The sequence below is a fragment of the Equus przewalskii genome, chromosome 2 (genome assembly GCF_037783145.1).
Source record: "Equus przewalskii isolate Varuska chromosome 2, EquPr2, whole genome shotgun sequence".
NCBI lineage: Eukaryota > Metazoa > Chordata > Mammalia > Perissodactyla > Equidae > Equus > Equus przewalskii.
In genome coordinates, this window is record NC_091832.1 from 25559023 (window position 1) to 25570279 (window position 11257).

Genomic DNA, 11257 nt, shown 5'->3' on the forward strand with positions numbered 1-11257 from the left:
GGAGGAGCGGGCCCCCTTCAAGGCAGCCTGTTTCTCCTCCAGGCCTCTTCTGGGCACCGTGGCTCAGAACTTAGATTCCTGAAGCCCCCTCACCCCCTCTGTTATTTTCTAACGGTCTCAGACGTACACAGCAAAGTCGCAAGAACAGTATGGAAAACTGTTTTGCCCTTGACCATCGGAGAGTAAGTTGCTGCCAGGGTGACCCAGTTTCCTGGATATTTTAGTGTCTGTTTCCTACCACGAGGGACATTCTCTCCCACAAACACAATCCCTGACGTTGACACATCTCTAGGGCAATCCTCAAGCTCCATCGAGGGCCGAGCGTTGGCCCGGGAACGCCCTTGCACTGAGCTGTCCCGTCCCTCTAGTCACCTTCAGCCTGGAACGGTGAGTTCCTCACTTCCTCCTCCCTTCTCAACTTTCACACGCTTGACACTGTTGAAGATTGCAGGCCGGCTGCTTCGTAGCGTGTTCCTCATTTTGGCTTTGTTTCCTCTTGATTAGGTTCAAGTTGGGCATCTTTAGCCGAACTCTCACAGAAGTGATGCTGGGTTCTAGCTGCATCCCACGGGTGTCCCTCGCTCTGGATTTGCTCCAGGGCTGATGAAGTCTCCTGGATCCCTGACGGGGGTCCCGCTGCAGCCTCAAGTGACTCCTCTCCTCTTTGTAATGAAAAAGCATTTTGCCAGGAGATACCCTGAGACGATGGGAATAGCTCGTTCCTCATCAAAGTTTTAATTCATTTGTTCACGCCAGTATGGACTTATGGTTTTCTGTTTTATTTAGTGGGTGATGACGTGTTACTATCATCCTTAACTTGATGCTCAAAACGGGCTGGAGGGTGCCCCTCATGCTGGGCCTTGTGTCCCCGAGGATGCCTCATGATTCTTTGAGAACTTCCTTACTTTCTGGCACAAAAAGACGTTCTGGGCTTATCTTATTCTGTCCCTGGTCCCAAGCGTGGAATCAGCCATTTCTTCAAGAAAGGACCTAATTTTAAGTTTTTCATGTGATTCCCAAAGGAGATAGAGCATACAGTCATTGTCTCGTGTGTGTTAGACGTGTGTTAAAAGAGTTTATTTATGAAACACAACATTAAAAAAAAACCAACCCAGACGTCTTGGAACCGTGTTTGGGAAGTTCTTATTTTTGAAAAGTGCACTAGAAGCTTTAAAAGCCTGGGGGTCATGGGATTGTGCTTGAGCGTCTTGTGGTTTCTGCCTTGCCCCCCCAGCCTGGGGGTGCATGTCCTCCGTCTGGCCCCCCCACTGCTGCCTTGGCCAGCACAGCTGAAGCCCAGAGGGGCGCAGGCGGGGCTGGGGTCCCGCCAGAGCAAACACAGCCCCTGCGCATGCAGGGCCAAAGGAAACAGCCCTGGGTCAATATTAGCCCGCACCAAGGAGGCCCCTGGAATGTGCAGTTTGTCCCCTGTGGCCTCTGGGAGGGAGAGTGGACTTGGAGCTCACAGGATCCCTCCATGACGTTGGTCCAACCTCCTTCTGTGGGATGGGGAAACTGAGGCCCGGAGGGGGCAGGGACTAGTCTTGGGCCACAGTGTGAGTGGCGGGCTGGCCATCAGGACGCTCATTGGTGTTCTCCATTCTTTCCTCGGGGTGTTTCCACTTTTCCCCCTCTGGCTTCTGGTTAGGTCAGCGAGCACTGGACTGGGAGTCAGGAATCCTGGATTCCTGCCGGTTCTGCTGTGACACTCCGGGGATGTTACTGCCTGGCTCTGGCCTCCTTCTCCTTTATCTCTAAGATCCCGTCTCCCTGCCAGCCATGTGCACTGACCTCCAGGGGTTCTGCCCCGGAACTCGGATCCTCAAACTCAAAAGCTGTTTGGGGCCGGGGAGGAGAAGGTAAATGTGCGATGCAAGCTGTTGAGAGGTGACAGGGAGAGGGGAGGACCCCTGAGAGCAGGAAAGCGCGTGCCCTAGGGAAGGCGTTCAAAGCAAAACAACAACAAGATCAACCTACCGTGTGGCCACAGGAAGTCCCGGCGAGCGCGTTTGCAGGCTCTGCTGACTGTTTTCACAGTAGCTAGCAGGAGGCAGAAAGAGAGGCCACCTGCTCGCTCCTGATCGAGCTGTCTCTCACATGTGACCCCGCGGAGAGGAGGCAGGGCTGGGGCTGCAGCATCCAGGCCCAGGGGTTGCCCTGTGGGCTGTAGTCTCAGTGTGCACTGAGATGCGGCCCTGAGAAGCAGGGAGTGGACCCAGCCAGGCCTGGGGCTCATGTGGTCCCCCTTCTGCCTTTGTGCTGGGCGGGGGAGGGTTGATCTCAGCTCCAGCTGCCACGACGTGCATGCCACCCACGCACCTGCCGCCTTATCTGTGGGCCTTCGGCCTCCTATCTCCCAGCTCCACCTGCTTCCCGCACCCACCCTCCTACCATGGAGGAGAGTCACTGACTGCCAACCCCTGTCCACACCCTGACCCAGGCTCCCCAACCCCCTTCAGCCCTCAAGGAAGCCGAGAACCAGCTTCTGCTCATCCCAGGCCAGCATTTGAGTCCCAGCTCTGCCACGTCCTGGCTGTAGGATTCTGGGCAACTTACTCAGCCTCTCAAAGTCTCTGTTTTCTCATCTGTGAAATGGTAACCTGGTCCCACTGGATCACGGGGCTGTCATGGAGATTGAACCAGGTAAGGAAAGAGAGTGTGGAATAAAGCAGGGGCTCAGGACACACCCCTCCTCTCATCCTCAGCTCCCAGACTGCATCAGAGACTCCCGTCTCAGCACATCAGAGCCTGGCTGGAGGCCCGCCTTCTTCTGGAAGTCTTCCTTGATTGCCACAACCCAGGCTGAACTCCGACCTCCAGACTCAAAGAGTAAATAGCTCAGCAGCTTTGCGCTGGGCTGCGGTGGGCAGGAAAGGGCCTCGGTGGGCATCTGGGCGGCTTCTCATTCAGAAGCTTAGGAAAGAGAAGGGACGGGGCCAAGCCCACAGAGTGACCGAGGGACAGAGCCGGATCTTGAAGCCCATACTGGTCCTCCTTCTGCAGTCTCCCTGCTCCTCTTGCTTAACATCCTTCCAAGCTGTAGAATCACTGAGTATCCATGAGGAAAGGCGCTCTTATTTGATGAATGGGTAAACTGAGGCACAGGAGAGTAAGTCGGGACACCAAACAAATTATACAGAAGCAGCTTCCAGTTCTGTGCTCTTTCTAGCACGACCCCTGGCCTTCTGTGGACTGCACTCTTCCTTTTCCAGGAACCCAGGTGGCCAGTGGCAGACATTTACAGACACTGACTCTGTGCCCAGCCCCACCCTGGCCTGATTGAGCCTTCACTCCAGATTAACACACCGACAGGGTGAAGAGACAGCATAGTCAGGACCTGGAAAATGGTAGAACTCAGGATACACAAGTAACTCAGAAGAAGGAATGATATAGAAACAACAGCATAAAAGTTCTGGAAGAAAACATGATGGATTATTTTTATAATCAGACATTTTAACAGATACTATCACTTAAAATATCAAGAAATTCAAGTATCCTCTAAAAATGATGAAAAGAACCCATAAGGAAATAAAAGATAAACTGTGCAAAAATATTTATAACTTACATCACTGGCAAAAGCTTCCTTTATATATAAAGAGCATCTTCAAATCAATAAGATATAGATCACCAAGCAACGGAAAAAATGGGCAGAAGCTCTGGACAGTGTATAGGAAAGGAAACACAAATGGTTTTTAAACACATGAGAATATTCTTAACCTAACTTACAAAATGGATTGAACTGCATGCAATGCAAGCCATTTTTCATCTTTCATATTGGTAAAGATCACAAAGTTTGATAACTCACTGTGTTGGTGAGGATGTGGGAAACAGGCAGTGTTTTACGTTGCAGGTGGGAGTGTATGTTCGTAAAACCTCTGTGAAAGGCAAGTTGTCAATATTGATCAAAATTGGCATGCTTGTACCCTTTAATCTGGTGATCCCACTGTCGGGAATTTATCTTACACATGTACTCAAACACCTGAAAATGATGCATATACCAGGATCTCTATTGCTGTAGTGTTTGTAATTACGAAAGATTGGAGACTGTCTAATCCATTGGTTGGAGTTGATTTTGTTATGAGGTAGCCACTCAAGGAGTACTATGCAGCCATGATAAACAGTGGGAATGCTCTTTATGTACATAAATGGAGCGAGTTCCAAATGGATCGTTCATGGGGGAACACATGGCACAGGATGTGTGTAACGTATGTTACCATTTTTTAATAAGGATACGAATATGGACGTGCTTGTGTACATGTAGAAACCTCTGGAAGGAAACACCAGAAAACAGGTACTCGTGTTTCCCCTGGGGAGGGTGATGGGGTAGCTGTTGGACAGGCGTGGGATGGATACTTACTTTTCACTTTGTATCCTTTTGTATATTTGTGCTTCGTCATCTATTCAAAAATCAGCTTTAGGGGCCGGTCCCGTGGCCGAGAGGTTAAGTCCTCGCGCTCCGCTTCGGTGGCCCAGGGTTTCGCCAGTTCGGATCCTGGGTGCGGACATGGCACCGCTCATCAGGCCATGCTGAGGCGGCGTCCCGCATGCCACAACCAGAGGTGCTCACAGCTAGAATAGACAACTATGTACTGGGGGGCTTTGGGGAGAAGAAGAAGAGAAAAAAAAAAAGATTGGCAACAGATGTTAGCTCAGGTGCTGATCTTGAAAAGAAAACAGTCAGCTTTAGAATGTGGATGGCGAGGGCGCTTACCCAGAAGGAGAGGAGCTGTGGGGTCGTCTCAGACGTCGCTAAGGGGGAAGTGAGGAGGTGGAGGAGGCAGCAAGATTTGCCCCCTGGACACGCCCCAACCTTTCTTCTCCGTCCCGAGCAGCATCGGGAGGTCCCATGCCGTGGTGGAAAGTCAAGAGGCTCTCAAGCCTGAACCCCAGTTCTAAACAGACTCCCAGCAAACCAATTCACTGCTGGGATCCTCAGCTTCTTAGTCTGTGAAATGGGGACAAGAACAGGCTCCTTCAGAGTTAAAATGAGACGACACATGTGAAAGGCCAACCCTGTCTGTGCTCTATAATGCTGCCCCTTCAGCATCACCATCCCCTCTGGTCCCTGGGAACCCCCTGGGGGCAGGGCCCAGCCCCCTCCCTGCCCTCCCCTCCCCAGGCAGGAGCTCACGGCTGGTGGCTTAGCAAAGCAGTGAGGGGTGGGGTGGAAAATGTCAACATCAGATTAGCCCCGGTGGGAAGTCGCACACTTCTCCAACCACAAACGCCCCCACATTTCCCTCCAGCATAGGGGGGTTTTGGGGACATGGTGGGGGCTGAGGCTGGTGACACCAGGCACAGCTTCGGGCCTTACACTCCCAAGGCCTCTTGGCCAAGGTGTTCTTGGGGGGTGGAGAGTACCCCTGCAGGGGCTCTGGGCCTCCTGGCTGCCCCCCTGGGCGGGACCCGGAAGGGCTCTGCCTCCGGGAAGGTCTTGGCTTCAGCGGGGCGCCGCGGACCTAGTGGCAGCCCCAGCTTAGCGGCTGTCGAGGAGTGGGTCCTGCAGGCCATAGGGAGCCACCGAAAGTTCTGGAGCCAGACAGGGCTTGTTCGGAATCAGCCGTTAGGAGTATAGTTGGCAGGGAGAAAGGTGACGGATCGAGGCCTCAGAGGCCACCTGTCCGGTCCAACATCCTCATCTCTATCTCAATCCTCATAGTAATTCTGCAAGAAAGGCCAACCTATTGTTATCCCCATTTTACAGATGAGAAAACCGAGAGAGTCGGTGACAGTGGCCCTGGGTCACACAGCCGAGCAGGGGCAAAGGGGGGGTGGGAACCCAGGTTTGTCCCCTCTGGGGTCTGCGGACTTCCCCTGCGCCTGATACCTCTCTAGCGAGGGGCCAGCTACTTTTAGATCACCGGCGTCATCTCGATTATGCCTTTTACTAAGAGGTGGTATTGTCACCCGTCCCTGTGACGCTCTTACTAATGTCGTGACTATTATTGGCCTCTGCCCTTCCCAGCTGGGTTTTGGCTGGAATCATCAGGCTGTGCCCTGTGCCCCCAGTCTTGCTCCACCTCGAGGCAGCCCTGACCTGCCGGGGCCTTGGTGTCGTTCACTGCTCCATCCCCAGGCCTAGCACAGGCCGCAGCATGTGGTAGGTATACAATAAATGCTGTTCAATGAACAAACGAACCATAGAGTCACCTGTCAGATGAGCACATCCACAATGTCCCCCTGGGGGCGGACATGGGAACAGACCCAGGTTCCCCTGAACGTGAGGCCGGCGTGGCGGGGCCGCAGGGTCTGAGCTTGTGCGTCTTATTGGGGGCATCCTTGCAAGCACAGCGCTGGACCCGAGGACCCCTGGGCAGAGTCTGTGGGGGGCAGATGGCTTTCGAGTCACACGGGTCCTAGATAATTTCCTCGTTTGTCCAGTGTTTTTAATTGTTGAAGTACATACATATTCATCTCGATTCTGCCTTTTGCTAAAAGGTGGTGATGTTACTTGTGACTGTGATGTTATTACTATCTATCTATCTATCTATCTATATATATGTCCTTATTGATTCTGAATTGGCGCCCAGACCCCCTGCCATTCAGACACTTGTAGGAGGACAGAGGGCCCTGAGGCTCAGTTCTGACAGCAGATCCAGCCCTTCCAGCCTCTGGGCCAAAGAAACACATTCCCTGCTTGGAGGGCATGGGGGCTGGGCCCGGGCAGCCCCCGGAGGCTGCTCAGCCAGGGCTTCCTTCTTCTGCCCCCAGCCTCTCTGCGCAGCGAATCCAGCGGCAGGCGGGGGTGGCTGGGCCCCGGCGGCGGGCATGAGAAAGGCAGAAGGATTTGGGAGGTGAGGGGGACACTGAATCCACAGGGCTTGGTGACCAGGAGGAGAGAGGGATCCTGGGCCATGGGGAGGCTGGGGGGGAGTGGTGGTCCACACCCAGATGGCTCGGTGTGAGGTGCACTGGTCCAAGGTGGATGCAGGCGGGGTGCCTGTGTGTCAGGGGGGTGCTGAGTCTCAGCGGCTGACCTGGGCAGGGGGTTGGCAGCAGCTGGGCTACCCAGAGCAGGGACAGTGGCCCCGGGACGTGGCAGAGGTGGCTGCAGACTACAGCCTGGCCGCCTCATGGCCCTGCTTCCCAACCTGTCCAGGGCCACACCCGGTGCTGGCAAAGGGGAGGCCTCGGCCACAATTGGGCTTCTCAGCCCACGGCCGGCCCCAGACAGATCTTTCGGCAGTGGCTGGAGATTTACTGGCGCCGCTGAAAGGGTTGCAGTCAGCAGCCCTGGGCTGGCTGACTGGGGACCCTCGGCTGTTTACCCCTCGCCAAGGAATTTGAGGGAAACGGCCCAGGCGGGCTGGAGGGTGTCCGGGCGCTGGTGCTGTTGTTAAGAACCTGCCTGGTACAACCTGCCTGGCTGGTCCCAGGGCCATGGTGGGCCAGGCCTCAGAGAGTATGGCTTTTGACCCCTCCCCGGTGTCACAGACAGGGAAACAGAGGTTAGAGGGGGGAAGTGATCATCCCAAAGTCCCACAGCAAGTCTGTTCTCCAGTTAGGACGAGAAGCCAGGCTCGTGGATGCAGTGCAAAGCAACTGAGAATTATCACTTGCCGAAATGACCTTGTTGATGTGTGTCCCTTTTTTACTGTCTCCCCACTAGAATGTTCACCCCATGAGAGCATGGACCTTGTCTGTTTTGCTCACTGCTGCAGCCCAAGCACCTAACACAAGCCTCCTGTTGAATGGATGAATGAAGTCAGAAGACGTGCGTAGAGTTTCTTTTTCTCACATTACAAGACATCTAGAGGAAGGGGGGTTCAGAGCTGGTACAGAGGCTTCATGGTGCCATCAGGGCCCCAGGCTCTTTCTCTCTCTCCCCTCCAGTATTCTTAGGGTATGGTTTTTGTCCTCGTGCTTGCAAAATGGCTGCTGTTCTTCCGGGCATTGTGTCTGCATTCCTGGCAGGAATAGTGGGGTTAGGATAACGGGGAGAAGGCCTGTGCTTATGTGGTCTGGCCCTTTTTAATCAGGATAGCCATCAGTTTCCTAGAAGTCCCTTCATAGTGCACTGGCCGGAACCATAAAGGGCAGTTCTCCACCTTTCCTTTTTTTGAACCTCTTCCAGGGACTTGGCCCTTAGGAGGGTTTCTCGCTTTCGTTGTTTGCTTGTTGTTGTTTTTATTTGATTAAGTAAAAATCCCCTATCTGGGGAAATGCCCCAGTGAGATCATTCTGACTGCGGCGTTAACAGCAGGTGCACTGCCTAGCCGCCAGCTTTCCAGGGACCTGGATCCGCGAGGTTCTTTCCAAGGGCGGCGTGAAGAGCTGGGAGGAGGGAGGTGCAGCGGGAGACTGAGACTTCCCAGGGATGACCCCCTAGTCCTTGCAGCAGCCCTGAACGCAGCATGGCAATGCCCACTCGCTAGCTGCCGAGTGAGGCAGAGGCTGGGTGGAGACCAGAGCTGGGAGGGGAGTGAGGTTCCCAGCTCCGGGTCAGTGCTCTGCTCCCCACAGATGGCACCAGCTGCATCTGCAGTCCGAGACGCTGAACTTTGGGGAACGCCCAGAGCTGATATGCAGTCAGAGGGCACTGGCACAACTCTACCTGCCCACGGGACTGACCGACTGGTCCCTGGAAGGCCTGCTGTCCCCAAGCCCGGGCCTGTGGGCTGTCTTTGCCAGGATGACCCTCTGAGCTCAAGGCCTGGCTCCCCTCTGCAGGACAGGGGAGTAGGGGGGGGTGCCTGAGGTGGCACGTGCAGGTCCCCGTCCCAGGCAAGCACGCTGGGCTGGGGGCAGGAGGAGGAAAGAAGCGCTGTGCTGTCTCCTATATTCGAGACCACTGGCCTTGGCCCTGCAGGTCCCGGCTCCAAATCCCCGAAGTGGGAGGGAGGTGGTGAGGGCACCCAGGGGGAGCTGCAGACCAGTGGTCTGGCAGGAAGCTTGACCCTTGGCCTGGGCGAGCTGCAGAGGGCACTCAGGGGCCCTCCCAGGGAGGAGAGACCCAGAGCCACCCTTGGCTGCCACAACTCTCATGCTTCCCAAGCGGCTGTCCTTACGCAGGACCTGCATTCTGGTTCTGCTGCAGACCTACTGTGTGTCCTGCGGCAGGCCGCTGCCCCCTCGGGCCTGCCAGGCGCGGATCAGCTCCTCTTTGCTGCCTTCCTCTCCGGACTGGGCCTGGGGAGTCTCAGACGAGCTAGGAGCCGGGAAAGGGCCTAGCTAAGGACAGAGATAATCATAGCAACAATCACAATCAAAGTACCTCCCACGATTGAGTTGCTACTCGGAGCCAGACACTCCTAAGAGCTTTTCCCGGGTTAATTGAAAGGACACTGGACTCTCCAACTCTTTGTTTGAATACGAAACCTGGCAGAGTCGCGGGTTTTATTTTTACCTCCAGGCACGTGGGTGAAGAGGGAAGTTCCAATCGCGTCCTCCCAGCTTAACAAAGAAAACTCAGAGAGACTCTGCCTTTGAGGAAACAGAGAGGTCTATCTAAATGTTAATACAACGCAGCAGCGAATTATTAAGTAAGACGAACAGCCAGAATTACAGATTCAAGATGACTTTCCAGGCTGTGGGAATCGCCCCTGAAGTCAGGGAGCAGGGAAGATGACTTTGTCGAAGGAACACTGAGGGGGACAGGTTCATAAGCAGGTCGTCTCCATCTTGCTGTGACCGTGGACGTGTGGACCATTTCCTCCTCTTTGTCTTAAGGAATTCAAAAGATCTGAAGTTTTCAAGGGTTCCACTAAGTGACAAAGTGAGTTTAAAATGTGTTCTGCTCAAAGCTTGCCATTTGTAACAGAAAGGGGCAGAAGAGGAGAAAGGGGCATTAGCATGTGCGTTTTCTTATTTAATCCTCACAAACAATGAGATGGGTGTTGTCAGTATCCTGACCCTAAGCAGGAGGAGCCTGAAGCTCAGAGAGGTCCATGACTTGCCCAAGATCGCACAGCAAGGAAGTCCAGGGTAGCTTCTGTGAAGTATGCTTGGGCTCCAGTGTCAGAGAGACCCAGGTTCCACTGTGGCCTGTGCTGAGGAGCTGGATGAGTTTCCTGTCGCTGCTGTGACAAATGACCATCAACTCAGTAACATACAATGACACAAATTTATGATCTTATAGTGCTGGAGGTCAGAAGTCCAAAATGGGTTTCTCTGGGCTAAAATCAAGGTGTCAGCAGGGCTGCATTCCTTTTGCACGGGGGAAATCTGTCCCCTGCCCCTTCTGGCTTCTAGAAGCCGCCTGCAGTCCTTGGCTTGTGGCCCCTTCCTCCATCCTCAGAGCCAGCAGGTTAGCATCTTCCAGTCTTTGTCTGACTCTGATATTCCTGCCTCCCTCTTTCACGTATGGGGACCCTTTTGATTACATTGGGCCCAGGCGGATAATCCAAATTAATCTCAAGATCCTTAACTTAACCATACCTGCAGAGTCCCTTTGCCATTTTTGGTAACATATATTCTCGGGTTCCAGGGATCAGGATGGGGGTATCTTTGCGGGGGGAACCTTTAGTCTGCCTACCCCAGTGGCTTTGGCCAAGGAGCCTGGCATTTGGGATAACAGCCACCCCTTCCTCAGGAGGTTTGGAGGGGATGAACATAAAGAGGATCAAGCTTCCAGCCCAGAGGGAGTGACGGAGGCCTCAGCAAGGGACCAGCATGTGCTGGAGACTGGCGGCCCAGCGAGGAACACATGATCCATCGTAACGCCCGTGCTTCCCACTGGGAGACAGTACCTGGGAGATGCCACTTGCCCAGGAGGGGGCTGCCCCTGGAGGTCACTGGTCCCTCCTGGGGATGTGGCCCAGGACTCAGCATCAGGCAGACCAGGGTTCACATCCCAGCTCTGCCTCCTCCCAGCAGCCTGAGTGGGACCAAGAAGGGAGGAAACCAACAGACACGTTGACACGTGACCTCGTTTCATGTTTACCAAGGTGGAGCCTCTGCCTCTGTCTTGCACATGTGGAAACAATAGCTCAGAGACATCAAGTGCCTTCTCTGAAATCACACAGCTACTGTGGGATTTCCCACTCACCAGGATTCTCAAACTGGTGGTGCCCACACCACTCTGGCCGTTTGCCACATCTGTCTGCCTCCTGGCCTGTGGCTGCCTTGATATTTTTCTTTAAATCTACTTATTGCTTTTTTATTTAAATGTTTTTAAATGAGACTTTATATAATTCCCACAAATGGAAAATCACAGAATTCATGGGCTAGTTATGTATGTTTTTATAATGCACATTAAAATGAATTTATCATCATAAAAATGGAAAGTGTTCACCCGTGCACCATGGAAAACGATTTC

The 11257-nt window shown here is 53.7% G+C and overlaps 1 long non-coding RNA gene across 1 annotated transcript; it reads right to left on the minus strand.

Moving 5' to 3' along the window:
* Positions 1-756: 756 nt before the first annotated feature.
* On the minus strand, positions 757-2115 carry LOC139079726 (uncharacterized). The gene is made up of 2 exons (XR_011533615.1): positions 1978-2115; positions 757-990 (listed from the first exon to the last, which is right to left on the minus strand). It is a non-coding gene; the product is annotated as an uncharacterized lncRNA (long non-coding RNA).
* Positions 2116-11257: the final 9142 nt, after the last annotated feature.